Source organism: Danio rerio, chromosome 3 (assembly GCF_049306965.1).
Source record: "Danio rerio strain Tuebingen ecotype United States chromosome 3, GRCz12tu, whole genome shotgun sequence".
Taxonomy (NCBI): Eukaryota; Metazoa; Chordata; class Actinopteri; order Cypriniformes; family Danionidae; genus Danio; species Danio rerio.
In genome coordinates this window covers 53,443,718-53,463,613 of record NC_133178.1, presented here as the reverse complement: position 1 = coordinate 53,463,613, position 19,896 = coordinate 53,443,718, and the positions used below count along the sequence as shown (strand labels likewise).

General features: G+C 35.7%; 1 protein-coding gene across 2 annotated transcripts in view; it reads left to right on the top strand.

The window, feature by feature from the left end:
- The first annotated feature begins 238 nt into the window (after positions 1-238).
- cdc42ep4a (CDC42 effector protein (Rho GTPase binding) 4a) overlaps positions 239-19,896 on the top strand; it is a 50,010-nt gene continuing 30,352 nt past the window's right edge. The window contains exons 1-2 of one of the 2 annotated variants that reach the window (XM_021470182.3): positions 239-443; positions 5,057-5,141. The gene's annotated coding sequence lies outside the window, so the exon portion shown is untranslated. The remainder of the gene's footprint in view (positions 444-5,056; positions 5,142-19,896) is intronic. The other variant, XM_005164442.6, reaches the window with a different exon arrangement.

Here is a 19,896-nt window from a genome sequence, read left to right as displayed (position 1 = left end):
TAATATTATGACAAACATCACATCTAGAATGATGGAGTTAAGTAGCAGCATGTTTTAATTTATCGGTAAACTACACATTTAAAGTGACAGAACAACAGTGAACAGCACCAAACGCAATAATGCACTGTCTCTTTAAACGTAACGTGTGCAGGGGGCCCGTCTAAGCAATAAAATGGGCGTGGTTGTGATTGAAGGGGCGGGGCCGGCCGAATGATTGCTCGGAGCGGAGGTTTAGAGCAGATCTTGACACAGGAAGGATGCGGGCGGCTGTTTGAGGACTCACAGCCAGTGTGTATTGTCACAACTGAGAGATACATATGTCTCAAAGACAGAAACAACAGAAAGAAGAAAAACGGGGGAAATATTGAGCTAAAGCAGCAAGACTTTTCAAAACCACCCACTGGATAAAATCACAAGTGCATGGATAACAAGCATTAAATACTGTAAGTCATTCATTAATACATTTAAAACACGCTAAGCCAGCGTGAATGTTATTTATTAGTATGTTGGGTTTACGTTATGTTTTATGTTCGGTTTGTTGACACCTGCATTTATTATTAGTTACTATAAACAGGAGCTCCATCACTCCCCCAAGCCATGCTGAATAAGGGAGGGTCTTGTTTTTTTTTTTTTTTCCTGGAAAGCTGTCAGTCATATCCCAACAAATAAATAATGATACAACTGCCAAATATTTTCATGAATTTGCATAAAAACGTCCGTTCCCGTTGGTAGAAGCGCCTTGTGTGTGTTCATTGTTTATTTCTGAGGCTCCATCATCATCATCCTCATCCTCAGTCAGCAGTGCTCCACATGGTCAGCTGGATCATTGTTCTTTATGTGCTCATGTGCTACACTCAAGAGATGAAATATTGATTCGCGTTCTCTTCTTCCCAATCAAACAAAGCTTACATTTGCTCAATTAGCACATGTCATGTGTTGCGAAATGGTTTGGTCACAGTGAATGATGATTCTGATGTCCGTATGCATGACTGAGGGGAATAACATCCGTGTGTTAATAGGCAGTAGCATGCGTATCATAGCATTTCTTTGTTGTAAACTGAATGCATGTTTATAATCACAAATGAGAAACTAGCCTGTCTGAGGCGCGTCACAAGGGGGAAGCTCCAGCAATGTGCTCATGGCAATGGGTGAACTTGAATCTCTTGACCTACATTTATTTTCTACTGTCTTACTCAAGGAAGTTAATATGTTAAAGTATAGTGCGAAGAATAACATGCAAGAGGATGTATCTTGTGATGTATAGATCAAAACGAAATGTTTACACATGTCAAAACTGTAAAGGTGCAGTGCAGTTTTAATTATTTTCTGTTAAAACTAATGTGTCATTGCTTCTTAATAATAACTAACATTTTACCATGATATAGCCTACAGAAGACTGAACTGTCCCTTAGTCTATCAACAGTTTAGGCTAAAACGAAAGTAGGTATTTGTTGAGTATTGTAATAACAATATTTCTTGTAATGTAACATTTCTCTAGAGTAATATTTTCATTAGCTATGTTTTAAAATGATTAATTAATATAATGATTGTACTGAAATAAACTGGTGTTTCTGATAGGACTGCACAATATTGAAAAACATGTGATATTGCAATATTTTATTTTTCTGCTATAATTATGGAATAGATGGAATATTTCCACACGGTAGTATAGTTAGCACTATTTAATTGTTTTCTGTGGAGTCTAATGGAAATTGAATAAGCACAATGCAAAAAAAAAATATTTTCTTACTTTGCTTTGATTCGTTTATAGACAAAATATATTTTGTAACTTTTCTAGCTTTTCCTTAAAACTAACAAAACTATCTGTCAGTGGGGCAAGTAAAATTATCTTGTTTTTGATTTGAAATGTAGACATTTGGACTAGACAAAAATTCTATGTAATTTTTTCTCTTTTAGGCATAAATTGTGTAAATTCCATACAAACACAGTAATAAATACAATTGTGTAGCTCACAGTCACATATAACACAAAATATGACTCAACATTGCACATCTTGTGATGTGACTATTGTGGATTCAAGCATTGCTATATCGATGCTGAAACTATATATTATGCAGCCTTAGTTTCTGGTCTAAATACATCTATTTCAGGCTAAAAAAAACTTGACTTTAAAACACTATGAAATGCTAAAAAACCTCAGCAGATATTTAAATGCTTATTTACTGTTGTCATTTTCCTTGCCTTTTTTACTCCTGCCATTGGTACTTATTTTAAGTGGCATGTTCAATAAAGCCAGATTAGTTCAGTTTCAGATAATTTGCACCAATTCCGATTTATAGGTAACATGAAGGTAGCTCAGCTCAGCTCCTTTATGGGAATAACAAGTGATTCAATTTGAGTTGCCTTCATGGTATCATGAAGCCAAGATTGGGTTAAACTAAATTTAAACTTAACTGGCTAGCCAGCTAATCCAGCTTCAGGGTTCATGCCCCAGGTCTCTGCTCTGATACCTGTTCAACTTTTGGACAGTCTAGCCATAAGAGCACTGAACTAGAGAGGTGGTAGCTATCTGATTGGTCAAATTTGGATAATGCTGAATTTTGATATATTGTGCAGCCCTACAAAAAACTTTCAGGCCAATTTTAAAAAGCAATTTTATGACATATTAAAAGACTATTAATAGTGCGTTCAAAATCAATATCAATTTTACCAGACAATATTTATTTCAGTATGTGATTTTGGCAGCTGTTTTTGTAGATTCTCAGTAAACTTTAGCTCTGAAAATACCACATTTAATGACATATTTACTATTAAATCACTTACAGATTATTCAGTAGTTGTATTATTAGTCATGCTAAATCAATGAAAGTAGTTAAATCTACTGTTTATATTGAAATTCTTTGAGGATTTCCTGGGTTCCTTCTATGTGGGTGTTTGAAGAAAGCCTTTGGGAGGGTATTTACAACTGATCACACAACTGTGCTTTCCTGACAAGATGTGAATGACCACCACGGCCTTGCTTAACCACATTCATGATTTCCTTTTTGATTAATTGCGCAGGCCTAATGTACATTAAACATGCATTGCACTAATGCTCTCTGGTTTCAAACATTAGTGGTTCATGTTCAATGTTATGTTCACTTAGTAGTCAACATTAAAAAAAAAAGAATAATAAATAAATAAATAAATAAATATATATATATATATATATATATATATATATATATATATATATATATATATATATATATATATATATATATATATATATATATATATATATATATATATTAATAAAATAAACAAAAAAATAAACAAGTTTTTTAAAATTGTCCTGAGATAAGATTTCTGTAGCACTTTTTACAATGTATATTGTGTATTGTGAACACACATTATGTGTGTTGATTAATGTTCATACATAGGACTTTGACAGTTAGAACATTATAGTTCTAGTGCATTTTTAATTCAATTAAATTTTATAATCATACAATCTTAAACAAATCCTGTACGTTATAATATAATTATACTATACATTAAAAGGGTGTAACAATACACCAAAGGGAAGATTCGGTTCGGTTCACGGTTTTGGAGCCATGGTTCGGTTTGTTTTTGCTGTGGGGTTAGGGTTGATGTCATTTTAACAGCAATGATAAGGAACAATATATTTACTTTATTAACAAGAACAACTAAACTTTTTTTTAATAACTTTGCCATCACATTTTCAGCAGTCAGGATACCCGAGGAAACAACATAAATTAAATAAATATCTCCAATTTAGACTAGTCAGAAAAAAAACAATTCTCTGTAGTGCAATCATCTTAACTAAGTAAACTAAAATTAAATAAATAACTGCAGTGTAGACTAGTGAAAGATAAACAGGCTGGTCCTCTCTAAGGACATTTGGAATATTCAATTAAGTTTCAAGTTCTTTTTCAAAAACACCACAATGTCCACATTCTCAGGTGAGAGGCTTGATCTCTGTGCAGACACAGACATAGTGATGCTCATTTTTTATAATCTAAGCTTTCATTTAGATAGATAGGTTTATGTTTAAATTAATGAAAAAAATATTCATATAATGTGTTTGTAAATTTTTTTTATGTGACATATTCACCAGTAAAATACATTGTAGTTTTGTCTGAAACTAATGTTACAGTTGTAGCCGTATATAGGTTGTATTTTTGCCTCCTGTTAGTGATACGCGGATGACGGTTATATCCGCAGGTGCTGCGGATAATCCGTTGGTCGGGTGATAAAAAAATACATTATGATTAATTGCTGGACAGTTGCGGGTGGATGTAGTGGGACATGGCAGTGGACCATCAACAAAGCAGAGAGTGGGCTTTGCAGAATGGGAAGATATGAGATGCCCAATAATAATGGATGAATTGCAAGAGTAGCCTACTGTTTAAAGTTTCAGTTTGAGGAGTCATCAGAGGAAAATCTGCACAAGAGAAACAAGATCACTTATTTCCACTACCGCAGCACCTTGCGAAGAGAATCTTATTCATTCGTACAACATGTGGTGCGAGCAAACGCTTATTTAGTGCAGCTGGCTGCGTTTTGGAGGCGAAGTGGAATCGCCCGAATCCAGGCACAGTGGATGCTATTCTGTTTTTGCACAGTGCGAAGAAAAAGGCCAAGTAAACATAAAATAGCTGCCGTTTAGGCTGAAGTTGCACCGTTTTTGTTATCTTGTTCCTGATCTGAAAAGCTAAAAAGTCTTATTTTTACTTTCTGTATCTATTTGAAAATGAAGAAAATGTTGTGACAAACTTTTGTTTTTATAAATAAATGTTTATTTAAAAATGTTTAAGAATAATGTATTATTTTACTATCAGAGATGCCCAGATTAGCTCACTGAATCTGCTGTTAATATCCACGGTGACTTTTCATCATACCTAAAGAATTAAATTACTAAAATGACGACCGGGTGCGGATACATATATCAGATAAAACTATATGTGTATGGATGATTAGAATGAAGACACGGATTCGGGTGTCAGTTTAGCTGATCCACGCATCTGTACCTTCTGTTCTCTCTCTCTCTTTCTCTTCCTCTCTCTCGCTCTCTCCATGCCTGTCATTTCTGTAGGTCCGCCTCCTGATTGGTCAGGAGACCGATCTATCATCATTAGGCGATGTGGTGGGAGGGTATAAAAAGGACGTCAGGAAAAGCGGTAAAAATTGCTTTTTCCTTATTTGATCTCGTTTTTGTGTATTTTGCTGACATGATTCCTCATTTAAAAAAAAAAAAAAAAACTTTTCAGATAGTTTATTTTTCTAATCGCATTAACTCTGTGGTTGGTAGTTTTGGAAAATACAAACAGAGGTTTCAATAGAATCTTAACATATGTTTTTTATGTGAATTTGTTTTTTTAAGATTTTACTGCAAATGTCACATCCATAACATTGGAATTGCTTGTAATATAATTAAATACAAGCACAAATCTTTGTCAGTAAGTGATTTTAATGGCCTATTCACCAAATGAACTCGTGTTTGACTTTGGCAATAGCATATGGGGCAACAGTCGGGTGCATCTGAAGGTCAGTGTTTGCACATGTGCATGTGTACCGCTGATAAATGTCCCATTTGTTTGTTTAGTTCCAGAAGTTCAGCACTTGCTGGTCATCCTGGTACTCGGGTTAATGTGTTTGCCATTTCATCAATTGCCTCAACTAAACAGACCGTGAGGAACAGATGCACATGCTCACATAAGCTTCCATTTGTTCAATCAATGATTTTTAATCTTGAAATGCAAAAACATTACTTATTCAGTTACTAAAATGCATACAAAACTCGGCATTATTTTTACCTGCCTTTCTGTCAGAATTAGCAATAGTGTGTGTTTGCTTCTGGAAGTCTTAGGCACTTTCAGTGTTTTTGTAGGATTCCTCTTATTTGCACTTGGCTAGTGTGCTGTGAACCTCATTACTGTACTGCGTTCAACAGCTGCCTTGGGGCTTTTTTCTGAAGTAACTTAATTATGAAATGTTTTGTCAGCCTCTGTGGATTTGAATGCACAAAAACATAGTCAGTTAATTCTTTTGTTTGCATTTTATATAGAATATAACCTACCACTTTATTAGGTACACCTTACTAGTACCAGGGTTGGATCCCCTTTTGCCTTTAGAACTGCCTTAATCCTTCTTGGCATAGATTCAACAAAGTAGTGGAAATATTCCTCAGAGATTTTGGTCTATATTGACATGATTGCATGACGCAGTTTTTGCAGATTTTTTCGGCTGCACATCCATGATGCGATTCTACTGTTCCACCACATCCCAAAAGTGCTTTAGTGGATTGATATCAAGTGACTGTGGAGGTCATTTCAAAGTCAAAGTCAGCTTTATTGTCAAATTTAGCCACATGTACAAGACGTATAGAGAATCGAAATTGCGTTACTCTCAGACCCAAGGTGCTTAACATTTAATATAAAAAGAAGTAGAGTTTAAAGAAAAAGTAAATTTACAGTATATACATTGTACATAAAATGTGGTATAAAAATATACATAGGTAATAAAATTTGTAAACAATACAATGACATTAAGGGAATATAGCAAATGAGTGCAAAGTAAACCAGAGTTGTGCAGATAAAGAACAGTATAGTGCAAAAAGCCTTGTAAACATGATAATTGTGATAAAGTGACTGTGTCATATAGGGAGGTAGTATGGTGTGTCTGCATAAAGTGACCAGTGCAGATGAGTGTGTGTGTGTGTGTGTGTGTGTGTGTGAGTGTGTGTGAGTCAATAAGTGTGTGTGTGTGTGTGTGTGTGTGTGTGTGTGTGTGTGTGTGTGTGTGTGTGTGTCAGAGTCCAGAGGTGCATGGGGAGGAGGTGCGTGGGGAGGGAGCGGGGAGCAGAGCTGGGAGAGAGTTCAGCTTCCTGACAGCCTGATGTATGAAGCTGTCTTTCAGTCTGTTGGTCCTGGCCTGGAGACTGCACAGTCTCCTCCCTGATGGCAGCAGACTGAAGAAGCTGTGCATTTGAGTACAGTGAACTTATTGTCATGTTCAAGAAACCAGTCTGAGACTGCGCCCATAGAAATGCTGTACACTGATTTTTAATTTTTTTTTTGGACTATTCTCTTTAAACACTAGAAATGGTTGTACGTGCAAATCCCCGTAGATTAGCAGTTGCTGAAATACTCGGACCAGCCCGTCTGGCACCAACAACCATGCCACGTTCAAAATCACTTAAATTACATTTAAATCACAATTGTAGCAGATCGTCTTGACCATGTCTACCTACCTAAATACATTGAGTTACTGTCATGTGATTGGCTGATTAGAAATTTGCATTAACGAGCATTTGGACAGTTGTACTTTATAAAGTGGCCAGTGAGTGTATAATAAAAATGGATGTAATTGGCATTTAGTTGTACGCAATGCTATTAATCATTGGATTAATGACCTAATGTCTGTTTATGTGGATTGAGGATTTGAGGATGATGGTAAAATTAGTTTAATTGGTGTTAAATAAACAGTTTCCCATCAAGATTCCTTTCATTTATTTATAGACAAATTTTGGGAAATCTTATCAAAGATGTATGATGGAATTCCTTGAAATGTTTAAAACAGGCAATAAACTATGTGTTTTTAATAGACTCTATAATACAATGTGCATCTTCATAAAACAAAAGAAATGTATTAAAATACTACTTAATGGTTTTTATGCTTTGGTCAGTATTAAACAGTCCTGTTTAATATGAAATATAAATAACATAAAATTTTACTTTATCCACTCGCCACTCTTATCTAAAAGTTAAGTGTTAGCTTGAGAATAATTATATATTATGTTGTTATGTCATTATTATTTATATTTATTAAATTAATTGATTGTTTTTTGTATTATCTCGTAATATATATTTTAACCCTGTTACACTGAATGACTAAAATATTGTATCTTAGGGGGACAAAAATGTCCCCAATGAGTGTTTTTTGCATATAAGATACATTTTGTAATGTAATTTAATACATTTGGCACACAAATGTGATGTGATACCTTAAAACACTTTTTCAAATTGTGCATGATTTGTAAAGGAATGTCACATCTCATGTACAGTATATCTATCTGTATATTCGGCTTTAATAGCATAGAACATAATGTGGAGAGCTTCAGTTTGAGTCTTGTGAAGTGGTCAACTCAAGATGAAATGGCACAGTCTGATGTTTCCATTTGTTAACAAGTAATGTTTAGGTTTATTGTAATTAATTAATTTAACTTAAATTTGTACTATTGATGATAATTAAATTATTGCATGCATTAAATATGCAACTTTGGATGGAAAGCTAAAGTGATAAGAAATGCTGTTGAGAGTTGGTATTTATCACTGAGAGAGCTGTGTGAGCATGTCCTCGACCTCAACGTGTCTGTGTGTGGCTGAATAAGTGTTCAGCCTTTTCACGTTCCAGGAAATTCCACATAAACTGCATTTTTCCCCAGAACAGGGCAGTCAAAGCAGCGCTGAGCACCCGAGGCTGAAAAATGGCTGAAAGGGCCATCATTATGTAGTGTAGAATCATCACACAGATGCAGATGTTAACATGAATGAGATTAGGTAGAAATAACATGCTTGATGAAACCAATTGGAGCTGGAGATATCACATGAGATTTGTTTGACATGATACAGTGAATTTAGCCTCGTCCACATGCTCTCTTTGATCCACTGACCACTTTAAACTTTGATCTAACCTCTCTGAAAGAACCCTGGAACAAGAATTATGCACTTACTGTATAATTAGTAGCATTCGCTTTGGCTTGTATCTTTTCTTCAGATTAAACCCTAAATATCAGGATATGGTGATATGGACATTTCATATTAGGATTATAATGAAGGAAATTATTATGGTATTAACCATCATGTTGTGACTAAAAATTAGCTTAGTCACATTGTTTATGTGTGTGTATTCCAATATACATTTATTTTTCCTATTCAAGGTATTGTTTGTTAAAGCTACACTTTGAAAACTTGGTCCCACTTTATATTAAGTGGACTTAACTAATATGTACTTACACAGGAATTAATAGCTTGTTATAATGTACTTATTGTGTAAATGTACATGTATTTACTGTGTACTTATGCTTAATTAAATACATGTATGTAATTACATCTGTAATTAACTTTTGTAATTACCTTTGTAAATACACTGTTTACCATCCCTTACACACCCTTAAACCTACCCATGCCACCAAACCTGTCCATAACCCAACCTCTATCCCAACTCAAATGCACCACAAGTGTTCTCAAATTTATTAGAACACAGTAAGTACATTGTATTTATTTTTTTGATGTATGTACATAGTAGTTAAGGACACTTAATATAAAGTGGGACCGAAAACTTTCCAGTCACACAATTGCACAATGCTGTTTTTAAGGGTGCTTTTACACCTGCGAATCGATTCAATTGTTACGAAAAAGGAATTTGTGGGAACAGGGGTGGGAAGGGTGCGCTACGTATTTGTTGACCCGGAGGGAGACGTGTGATTACCGGGAGATTATCACTCTTTTGCGGGCATCGTAGAGTCTTTGTGCTTTTGCGGTAGACTCGGGATGTCTGTTGAATGACCTCCCGCCCTGCTCATAATTCTCTCTTCATGTGTGCCTATTATATCCATAAAAGACTGTTATATAACTGGGCTCGGATCGTATCGCTTTCAATCGCATTCAATCGAGCCGAGACCACCTCATTCAAGCGATCTCGGAATGATTGTTTTGGCGCGGATCCGAGAGTGATTGGTAGATTCACATATGCCAAACGAATGGCGCAAACTGGGCAAACAAGACAAAAGTCTTGGTGTGAAAGCACCCTAAAAATCCACAAAGTGTTGCGCGACTTAATGGAAATATGTAATTCATTCATTTAATCATTCAATCATTCATTCATTCATTCATTCATTTTCCTTTGGCTTAATCTCTGATTTATCAGGGGCCGCCTTGGCGTAATAAACTGCCAACTACTCTGGCATATGTTTTTATGCAGCGGTAGCTCTTCCAAACATCACCCAGTACTGGGAAGGAAAATAACAAATTGTATTTGTTTATAAATTAATTAATTTATTTATTATGTGGTTTTATTTTTGATTATTTTAATAGTATGCAGCCCACACTTTTTTAAACACACACACACACACACACACACACATATATATATATATATATTAAGGGTGGAGCCGAACCCGAATACGGTATTCGGAAAGGCACGAATAGCGTGTTTTTACGAATGCTTGATTTGAACAAATACTTGAAAAATTATTTGTATTCGGGAGCAAGAAAAACACTATATCAAAAAGCAGCGTTTTCTCATGAGACCACAGTGCATGCCCGCGTGAGAGAGAGAGAGAGAGAGAGAGAGAGAGAGAGACGCGCTCAGTCAGTAGTGGGAGGGCGGGGCGGAGATAAAAGGTGTCTGACACAAGTTTCTTCACAGCAACAGACAGAAGGCTCGGCTGAGCGAAAAAAAATACTTCACTGCATCACTATTTTTGTTAAATAGATTTTTTTACCTTAATTGGGTTCCAAAGGCAGTTTATAAACTTGTAGCGAAGTTGAAGCGGAGTTTGTTCCGGATATTCTATTACGCTGCATTATTGACGTCTGCAACCGGGTGCTCTGTTAATGCAACGTTAGCTCTGTTAGCGCGGTAATTTAGACAATAGACTGTTGACAGAGTTACGTTAACGTTTGTTTATAAAGGTTAAAACAATGCTTGTGCAGTTGTGTCGAATAGTATGCACTTATGGGAGTTATATGGTACGTCTAAATTACTGTTTAAATTATTGTCTAAATTACTGTTTTGCAGACAGCAAGATATATGCTATAGGCTAGTTAACCTTAGCATAGCTTCCCGTCACTTTTTATTAACTTGAAACTCCTCAAATACATTTGGGCACCATGAAAAAAATGAGACGGCTGCTGAGCCATTTCTTGGTCCTCCACCAGTCAAAAGAAAAAAAACCTTCATGTTCTGTGTGAAAGCATTTTACAGTCAGTGGTGCTGCAGATAAAACAAAGTGATACTTTATAATGTTTACAAAAGTGAAATCAGCAGAGGCAGAGATATTAAAGATCTGTCAACATCTTCTATCCATAATCATTCATTCATTTCTTTTCGGCTAAATCCCTTTATCAATCTGGGGTTGCCACAGTGGAATGAACCACCAATTTATCCAGCATATGTTTTACGCAGTGGCTGCCCTTCCAGCTGCTACCCAGCACTGGGAAACATCCATACACTCTCTTTCACACACATACAATAGGGACAATTTAGCTTACCCAATTCACCTGTATTGCATGTGTTTGGACTGTGGGGGAAACTGGAGCACCCGGAGGAAACCCACGCCAACATGGGGAGAACCCAGTCGGGGCTCGAACCAGCAACCTTCTTGCTGTCAGTCGACAGTGCTACTCACTGTGCCACCGCGCAACCTTCTATGTAATGTATTATCACATGCACTAAAAGCATCCTCTCCTGATACTGTCTGTGAACCCCCCACAAGCATCAATCCCCTCAATCAGCACAGCTATGTTTTGCTAAATCCTCCACAAGCACCAAACCATCAACAGAGCCACATTCTGCCCCAGCAAGTCAGTTTCACACATAAAAAAACAAACAAACAAACTTTGTGTCTGTTTTGTGGCAGGCAGATGACAAAAGCAGGGCTGTATCTTTTAGTATTATATAGAATACTTTTGTTCTGCCAGATCTCCCTGGCAGGGTTTTATTTAGATTTATTTAGTTAATTTTAGTTTTTGGAATTCTGTGCATTAGAAAGAAGTTCTTTCAGAAGAAGAACAGTTTTTTGAAGTATTATTTGTTTTTATTCTGTCTATTCAGTGTCCTTCAACAAGAACGGTGGTGGTGGGGTTCATAATATTCACAATGGTATTTTATTAGTTGTTGGTATAACCATGGATGAGATAATGGCTTCTATGTTATTATCTTTTCAATTACATTTCTTGTCACATGTTCAAAAACAACAGCCAATATTGCATATCTATAATTTATATAATGGGTATAATTAAACAATACTTTCACTATAACGTAAATTAGAAGTGTAATAGAAAAAATATATATTTTTGCGCCATTTTGAATTTTACTTGAATACAAATACAAATACAAATAGTTTTCCCCCCTCAACAAATACAAATAAAAATACCGGCTGCTCCGCACATCCCTAATATATATATATATATAAACGGTCTTTATAAACATGAGTTTACATTGGAGTCTTTCGCTAATCGCCTTATGCGTATGCTAATCGCAATGTTAATGGATTTACTATGAGTTTTAAAGTCACCATAATCAACTAATTTTACATGATCTAAATTTTAAACATTAAGTACGTAAGTAAAGGTTTATTTATATGGCACATTTCCCAGACAATGAGTCACAAAGTGCTTTACAATAAGAGAAAACAATTAAAAGAACACATGACAATTAAAGAAGGAATACTAAAACATATTAAAACTAATTGAAAATCCAAATCAGGGCTCAACAATAAGGACTGCTCAATGGCCCGGGGCCAGCATGCGGGACTCTTGGGACAGTAGACAGGATTGTTAGTGGCCCAATCAGGCATGTGCTGCCTTGTCACTAAAGTTTTATTTGGCTGCGACTGTTTTTCGATGGCATGCATACAGTGTGCTTTCACATCTAGACTTTAATTTGGAACCCGTCTTGTTTGCCAGATCAGCATGATTCATTGGATTTATGTGAATTTCACAAACATGCTCAGATCCTCGCCAAAACAATCAATCTGAAATCGACTGTAATGAGAAAGCAAACGAACTAATGAACCAGGCTATATCACAGTGTATTATGGTTGTGTTAAAGTCATGGTATATGAAAAAATAATTACGAGTAGGTCCGGTTGTCATTCCTACCGCCAAATGTGTTTCATGCCGAATGTGAAAGTGAAAGCATGCTGACATATTGCTGATAGCTGTTTATCTGTTAGGAAAATTGACAGAAATTACCATCTGATCATTTTTCCATATTTTAATTTTATAATATTTTGCATTAGGCCTATTGTTTTGTTCATTTCTGCACTGAAACTTGGAAAGAAAGATTAATGTAGATCAATATTGAATATTAAAAATCAATATATCAGTCCATCTGTTATTTCTCTCTATAATTTAAGCATATCATATTTATAGATTTCCAAATTTATTTACATCACAGTTGTATTTTTTAAATTGTTAGTTGTATTTAAAGAAAAGTTATGCTGAAGTTATATTTGGCTTTTGACGCATAATTTAAAACATGTGGCTAAGAAATAGCCATTAACTTCTTTTTTTGATGGAGCCAGTGAATATTTTGGCAGGGCAAGTAAAAACCAGAATCGGGCCAGTGGAAAAAATCCTTAGCGTTGAACCCTGCAAATACAGACACACTATGATTGTTAATTAAAAGCTTGACCAAAAAAGGTGTGCCTTTAAATGCTTTTTAAAAAGTTCAACTGATCCCTAAATTCCCAGTGCTATCGTTAGAGAGTTCCAGAGCCGTGGGGCCACCACGAAGAAAGCAAGAGAAACAGTTTGTTTAGCCTGTCAGTGCTAAAAGAAAATATATATTTGTACATCATCTGCATATAGCAATGGTAAGAACTACCTTCAAAACTATGGACACAGAAAAACTCCTGTCAGCAAGGTGGGAGGTTAAGCAGCTTAGAGCATTAATACTAACCATTGAAAAACTGACCATGGTTTTTGTTGAAACCTATAATGTGACAGCACTACTTCACTCTTGGGTGGTTTGGTTTGATTAAAATGAACTCTGTTAGTTCATTTAATAAATCTGAAAACATAAGGGGACTAAATTCTGAACCTTCGTACATCAAACAACTAGATTAAAGCTCTATTTATATCTAGTATAAAATGCACTTTTGTAAATCTGATTTCAAGTGGACAAAGCTAAATCTAGGGTTTGAAATTAAGTGGACAAAAGAGTCATATTAAACCTCAAGTAAACAGGAATGTGTCTCTAATTGTCTATTTGAGATTCAATAAGGCAAAACCCATTTTATTGCCGTCTTAAAAATGACTGTGTAAACTCAAGTAAACCAGGATTAAATAGTTTTCTTTTGTGGTACAAGTGTGAACACATTCTTAGTTTGTCCATGAGGTGTTAACCCTGAACCAACCTTTGTTGTTTCAAAGTCTGAAAAGAAAGCGAGCAGATAGATCACACAACTGAAAAGCGAATGCATTTATTGCAATAAATGGTAGTTTATAGACCTATTTCCTTTTAGTAAAGAAGTAATATTTATAGGTTTGCATTGTTGTGCATTCTTGTGCATCAAATATGGACTCCAAACTTTTTCTTGATTAAGACATGTTGACATAAAGCTTAAAGTATCAGAATCACTACTCTGTATCGACCGATCACCATGACAAGGAATGGGTACTTGGTTTCAGCTGCAAAAATCCTGATCGGAGCATCCCTAGTCAGCATATGTTAGTTTTATCATGCAGAAACTGTAATGGAGTAAAATTTGTGCATTTGTGTGCATAAACTATCCTATATGCAAACAAAACGAAATATCCTTTGGGCTTCAAAACATTACAGCCGGTTTATGAAATCAAACTAGACTAATCTTTTATATTTTACTAATTTCATCTAAGAGTATTTCACTTTAGAGAAAGATGTGTTGTTTTGTCATTATACAATAAACATTCCCTGGAAAAATAATAAGGCATTGTTAGTTACATAGAGTATCTGTCTATCTGTGTTGCTGGTCATTCTCTTCTCTCTTTCTAATGAGCATCAACACGAAAGCCAAAAACAATAGATATCACTTTTGTGAGAATCCCATCACTGGCAACATTCCAGACATGTTTTATGGCTGCAGTCTTTTTTTTTTTTTTTTTTTTTTTTTTTTACTATTTTCCAGCTCTGCTCACACCTGGAGAGGATGAGAGTGGTGATAATGTTCACAGCTGGTTGTCAAACCTGCCTTTAGGTGCTTCAGACTGTCATTAAAGCAATGAGGGAAAGTTCTAGTGTTCTGGTGGTTGAGCTCATTCATATTTGAAGCATCTGTATTAACGTGTTCAATGAACTAATCATCATAGTATAAAGGTGCAAAGTCTAAAGCGCAGGGCGGAAAAACTATTGCTATTTTAAGGACAGGAAAATATGATTCGCGCCGCATGGTCTAACAGGGTTATGCTTATTTTCTTAATGAGTTATGGGTGTGTTTTCAGAAAAAAAAAAAAAAAACTATCTTCTCTACATGGCAGACTTTGTACATGGAAAAACTAAATGCTTCACTAGCAAGAAAACAGTTAAACAGAGCATCTGCAGCACGAGGATAAAGAATGAGTCTCCTCCAATCTGCCTTTCATTGTCATTCATGTCATTGATCTGCAGTTATAATCAAATCCTGTTCTTAGAAAAGTTAGAAATAAACATTTATACAGAAGTATTCATGTGTGTAAAGTTTTGTGAGAAGTGCTTTTCATGTGAGCGACCCGTACAGCTTTATTGTAAACATTTTCTCGAGCGAGAATGATGCGACTGAAACTTTATCATACACCACGCCCACAAAAAGGGAACCCTTGGTTAGTGGAAACGCAAGCCTGATAAAGATGACCTGTACTGACCCAAACCGTACTGTACTGTACCACTCGATCCAAAAGTGGTGCAAATGGATTTGCTATTTAAACAACGTGGCAGAAAACGGGAAAATTAAGATTAGATTAGATTAGATTAGATTAGATTAGATTAGATTAGATTAGATTCAACTTTATTGTCATTACACACACTTTACACATACAGGTACAAGTACAATGCAATGAAATGCAGTTTAGGTCTAACCAGCAGTGCAATAGCAGCAAGTGCAGGATACAGGTGAAAGTTATTAAGTACAGTTGTAGAAAAACTATGGTGATATTTACAGAAGGATGTACTATCAACATTATATACAGGTTGTATTAGCTATGAACAGAGATTTACAATAAATGAATATATGTACAGGTTGCTATTAATAATCAGTAGTTTGCAGATAAATAATCATGATTACAAATGTATATGTGCAGTGGGTGTGTACATAATTACAGCTATCCATGTGCACTGGGTATGTACAGTTCAAGTAAAGTAAATGTAGTACTAAATTTAGTAAGTAGTAAATTTTGTGAGAGGGCAGGCTAATTTATGCTGTTCAGGCAATCCTTGCATAATAATAAAGGTATTTAGTTTGCTGCAGTACCATGGCTGCAGCAAATGTGATGACTTTACACAGCTCCTGAAAATAGTACCCATGCAGCACCAAGCCCTAACCTTGCACTAACAATTAAAATAGGTGGTATGGCTTGATTATTATGCTGGAATGCGTGTATACTTCCCAGTGGTGTTGTCACAATACTTGAATTTTTACCTTCGATACGATACCTTAAAAAATACCAATATTTCATACCATTTATGAAACAGCGAGGAACAAATTCCACAACAGTAAGAGTATACAAATTAAGTAAAAAAGTAGAAACTAAACCACACAATGTTTTGCATTTTCATGTAATTTGAGTTTCAATTACTGAATGACATAAAGAGTGTGCTAACTTTGTTCACTTGTGTTGATCTGTTTTATTGTAATCATATTAGCAAGATTACAAAAGATAAAATAAATAAATATAAATATAAATGTTTTTTTAAATTCCCTGTTGGTGAGGAGATAGTGTGAGAGAGCAAAGCTAGTATTGATACTAACCAAAAACAAGTTTGTATTGTATTAAATATTTCAAAATCAATATTTAGCATTATATAAATATTTTTGATTACAATAGTTCCTAGCCATATCATTTCTTGAAAATAGCAACTTTTCATTATCCATCAGTCATCAAAAAGTATAAATAGTCATGCTTAAAATCGAAAAACTATCAAAACTCTTTCACCATTTTTGAGTGAGATGCTAATGGTCTAATTTGATTCAATGCTTTATACTAAGCTAAGCTAAAGTACTCCTGCCAGAGGTTGTTTGAATGAATTTAAACAGGATAAAACTTAGGGCCTACTCACACTATGCCATCCGTACCGTGCCCAGGCCCGTTTCCCGGATCGTTTGAGAAGTGTGAGTGCGCTGAATTGGGCTCAAGCACGGTTCACTTAGCCGGCCCTGGCCCGGTTGGAAGAGGTGTGCCTGAGCGCGGTTCACTTGGGCTTTGGCACGGTACGCTTGTGTGTAAGCGCAAAACGCGCCGAAGCCCAAAACTGAAAGCGATACGTGACTTTTAAGGGGCTGTTTCATATGGATTTATTAATCATTCTTACTGTTCAGTGATCGCAAACTGCCGTAGTTTATTAAAGACGAGAACTCCTCACAGCACGGCAGCTGTGCGCCTTCAGCAGACCTCCTCATTCCTGCAGCACGAGAGCTTTATGATTGTTTATGAGCGCTAAAAGTGGCGGATCTGTTCGGCGAAATATCTGACTGCGTGTCACCGCATCCCTAAGGACTGTTTGGCGAAATATTTGACTGCATGTCACTGCATAACAAAAGACTGAAAGGATATAACTAGAGAAATCTCCACTGTGCTACTGGGTGAGAGCGTATGGCAAGCCGTTTTAACATTTAAACCTTGTTCTGACTATCCATAAATAGATTTAGAGATATCTCTAATTTTATTTTGACTAGTCATAATTATAATTCGACTAGTCAGATTGGAGATATCTGCAAATATATTATGACTGACTAGTCATATTCCTCCATTGACTTCCATTGAAAAATATTTGCATATATCTCTAAATAAGTTTTCACTAGCCATAATTGTAATTAGAGATATCTCCAAATGAATTTTGACTAGTACAAAAATCCAATTCAAGATATCTACAACTGTAATTCGACTATTAGTAAATTAATTAGAGATTTCTTAAAATATATTTGTAAATATCTCTAAATATGACGAATTAAAGATATCTCCAAATGTATTATGACTAGTAAAAACTGAGTTAGAGATATCTCTAATTACAATTGTTACTAGTCAAAATTCATTTGGAGACATCTCTAATTACAATTGTGACTAATCAAAACTTATTTAGAGATATCTGCTAATATTTTTCAATGGAAGTCAATGGAGGAATATGACTAGTCATAATATATTTGCAGATATCTCTAATCTGATTTCGTACTAGTACAATTGTAATTGCAGATATCTCTAATTGTCATTCTGAGTAGTGGAATTATAATTATGACGAGTCAAAATAAAATTAGAGATATCTCTAAATCTATTTATGGAGTCAGAACAAAGATTTAAATGCTAAAAAGGCTTGCCATAGAGAGCGCTTTTCACTGAACAAAGCAGCAGCGATGACGTAAGCGTGCCGAGGCCCGATATGGTGTGAGCGCGGGCCGTCGGGGGAGACGGGAGGGGGGACAAGCGTGCTTTGGCCCGGTTCGAGGCAACTGTACCTAGTGTGAGTACGGCCTTAATTGTTTGACTTTAGGAAACTTGTAAAATTAACCTATTTACATAATGGTGTATTGTTTCTTTATCCAGGCAGTCAATTTAGCTATATTAGATGTTCTGAACACTGATTTATATCCATACACAAGTTCTTTAAAATGAAATGTATGGCTTAAGAATAAAACTAGCTGAAAATCACCTAAACTGATAAAGTTGATGTTGAGTGTCAGGGAGAGCTCAGTTGTTGGAGGCCTGCGGTGCTGTTTGTTTGTTTAATGTGATGGGGATTGAGTTTATGGAGTGTTTATGCTGCTCCGGAAGGGCAGGGAGGTGATTTTGGTTGGATTGACTGGAGGGTGTAGATAATTGTTTCTTCCTGTTTAAAAAAAAAAACAGTTTACAAACTCAATCTGGTTCACATCATCTTGCTGCTGCACAACACTGAACTGTATTTTACTGTACAGTCTAGACTTAATGTACTAGTTTAAATCAATATCGTTTTTACTCATTGCTCTTAAACTTTAATGGCTTACTCAATACTCGTTTACTAAGTGTAAGCTATAAAATGACTAAAGAGCGATTCACACTATGAATGCAAATTATATAGCACTCACACTATACAAATATTGTTATTATTATTATTATTACACATGGTGCAGTTTTAGTTTCCCAGTACTGGGTTGTTGCTGGAAGGGCATTCGCTGTGTAAAACATATGCCAGAATAGCTTGGCAGATCATTCCACTGTGGCAACCCCTGATAAACAAGAGACTAAGCTGAAGGAAATGCTGTAGTTTTGTTGTCATTGTTTGTAATTGTTTGTATTTGTTTGTTTGTAATTGTTTGAGCTCCTTAAAACAGGATGGGATGTATTTTTATAGAATTAAAATGATTAATTAAACTTTATATTGAACTGTTAAGTTGACTTAATTTGAATAATTATGCACATACTGTATACATTAAAGGGCCATGAAACCCCCTCGTTTCAGCAGGGTGTTTTCACACCTCTACTTTGGAAAAAGTCAGGAAAGTGGGCGTGTCCAGCTCTGTTTAGGGGGGAATGTCGGAGGAAGAAAAGTGGGATGGTGTGGGAGTGTCTATTTGGGCATGCGCGAGTTTCAGAGTCAAAATACACACACACACACACACACACACACACACACACACACACACACACACACACACACACACACACACACACACACACACACACACACACACACAGTAGAAAGTGATGGTGTTTAACCTACATGGACATCTGTAGTCGAATTATTTGCCATATTATTAAATGGTGGACTTTAACTGCAGTTTGGCTCTTTCATTCAGGGAATTCATTCATGCCCCTCGCGACAAACAAGATATTTGATTCGGGGAACTGCTCTAAGCGTGTATTTTTCATGCAAAGTTTGATACCGCACAACGAATAAGAGAAAAAAAAAATTCCCGGAAACTTAAATGCACACGGCAGGTAGCGTCAGAAAGCCGCGTGTGTTATTCCGGTCACTAAATGCGGTGAAAACCCTACACGAGGT